The sequence below is a fragment of the Procambarus clarkii genome, chromosome 44 (assembly GCF_040958095.1).
Source record: "Procambarus clarkii isolate CNS0578487 chromosome 44, FALCON_Pclarkii_2.0, whole genome shotgun sequence".
Lineage (NCBI taxonomy): Eukaryota > Metazoa > Arthropoda > Malacostraca > Decapoda > Cambaridae > Procambarus > Procambarus clarkii.
The window spans coordinates 22,025,710-22,028,209 of NC_091193.1; positions in this window are offsets into that span (position 1 = coordinate 22,025,710).

A 2,500-nucleotide genomic window follows, 5' to 3' on the forward strand; every position below is an offset into this window, starting at 1 on the left:
TGTCAGTCCCCGCACCTCTGGAAATAAATTATTCAATAGAGACAGGGAACAACTTAGCCATCAGTACCGCTCCAGTGAACGCCTGGGAAGGCCTCAAATCTGGAAGTATGAATTCTGGAAAGAAGGGTTCGGGTAAATCTGGAAGCGGGAGTCCTGGAAGGGACGTCTGGAGACATGTTCTGCCAAGGAAGAAGTATTCACCTAGTTGTGTTTGCTGAGGTTGAGCTCTGCTCTTTCGGCCCGCCTCTCAACTGTTTCTAACTACTATATATATATTTTCCCCACACCACACACATACACACACACACCCAGGAAGCAGCCCGTGACAGCTGACTAACTCCCGGTACCTACTTACTGCTAGGTAACAGGGCATCAGGGTGAAAGAAACTCTGCCCAATGTTTCTAGCCGGCGCCGGGAATCGAACCCTGGACCACAGGATCACGCGTTCCGCGTGTTGTCCAGTCAGCCACCGGCCCCGCAAGTGGCAAAGTCTTGAAGCGGGAGTCCTGGAAAGGGAGGGACACGAGAACATTACAGGCCAGAGAGAGGAACATGGAGAGGAGAAGCCTTCAGACTGACTGCCGTCCAAGAGAGAGAAACACGGAAGCCTTCATCCCCAACAGTGATGGGACATGACACGACGGAAGCCGACTACATCCCCAGCAATAGGTTTTGTACTTATAATTGTATATACGTGTTTATATTGCTGTTGTGAACTGTAGGGATGGTTACAGTGTCAAGAGCTAATTATATTATAGTGAGATCATCATGTATGCTATAGTTAGATCAACAGTTACCTTATAGTGAGATCACTAGTTGTGTTATAGTGAGGTCAGTTATGTTGTAGTGAGATCACCGTCTTCAAAAGCAACAAACACTATCAATATATTCGAGATCACAAAACAATGTGTAAGAAGGGTGTCGACGAAACACCCTCGTTATGTAATCCCCTGGCGAACCCCAGCCACCAGACTTTAAGATAATGGCTCTTGAAGGAAAAAAAGACTCAGACTGACCCTCATCTGCTATGCATCATTGCACAGATGAATATAGAAACAAACTTGGCATCTCACAGTTTCACATACTGATCAGCAGACCAGTTGAGACAAAAGTCTTGTAGGTGCAGTTAAGGTAAGATATTCTATACAGTAGTTGGAGACTTAAATGGTTGCTCAACATTACAGAGATTACTAGTCATACAAAAGGCTTTACCAGATGCTGTTGCTCAACACTGGCAACACATTACCCAGCCCATCCTCCAGTCTCCGTAGTACTTATGGTGACGACGAGCACCATAGTACATATACCCACGTACAAGGCAATTAGAAAGTAGAAATTGGTACTAATGAATTTGGACAAACAGGAAAAGATTTTGTATTTATGCTGCAAAGACAAACTAAACTAACTTAACCTAACCTTCCTGGGCCTAATGCACAATATTTGAGGTCCATTACAGTACACATGTGTGCTATACTAGGCTTAGGAATTTATGTTTCCGGACTATAAAGTTAATACTTCAAAATTCTACTATCTAATTGCTTAGTACGTCAATGATTGTACTATGGTGCACATAGGTACAAAAACTGTAAAGAGGAGGACGGGTTGTACTACCACACATACACATGTGAGAACTGCCACTGTAACTTTGTAAGAGCGGCTTCTCAAGAGACAACACCCATATGACCACAAATGTTATAGCGTTAATGGAAACACTCGTTAATGGAAAGGTGAGAGTGAGCGAGGACACATTAAGAGAGGGTCAGGTCCTGTAGGGGACACCCGCGAATGACAGTACAGATGAAGCTGCAATACTTGCGGGTCAGAGCACGGCTGTTATAGACCTTGATATACCGCACAGTCTAACACACATTAAAGACAATAATTAGAGCTAAAGTAAGGCAGAAGATGTCTAGTGACCACCACCCATCTTGAGAGAGAGGTTATCTTGAGATGATTATGGGGCTTTTTAGTGTCCCCGCGGCCCGGTCTTTGACCAGGCCTCCACCCCCAGGAAGCAGCCCGTGACAGCTGACTAACACCCAGGTACCTATTTTACTGCTAGGTAACAGGGGCATAGGGTGAAAGAAACTCTGCCCATTGTTTCTCACCGGCGCCCGGGATCGAACCTGGGACCACAGGATCACAAGTCCAGCGTGCTGTCCACTCGACCGACCGGCTCCCCATTAATAGTGCCATATAATAATACAGTATAATTAACAGTTACAAATGACAACAAGAGTTGACCACGCAGGGGCTGGAACACCAGGATCTCAACCATGGTACAGTAACTCAACCAGTTATGAACAACTTGTTGACCTGACAACACACTACAAGGTGAAGGGACGACGACGTATCGGTCCGTCCTGGACCATTCTCAAGTCGATGAGAATGGTCCAGGACGGACCGAAACGTCGTCGTCCCTTCACCTTCTAGTGTGGGGTCTGGTCAACATACTTTAGCCACGTTATTGTGACTCATCGCCTGCAATGAACAACTTGT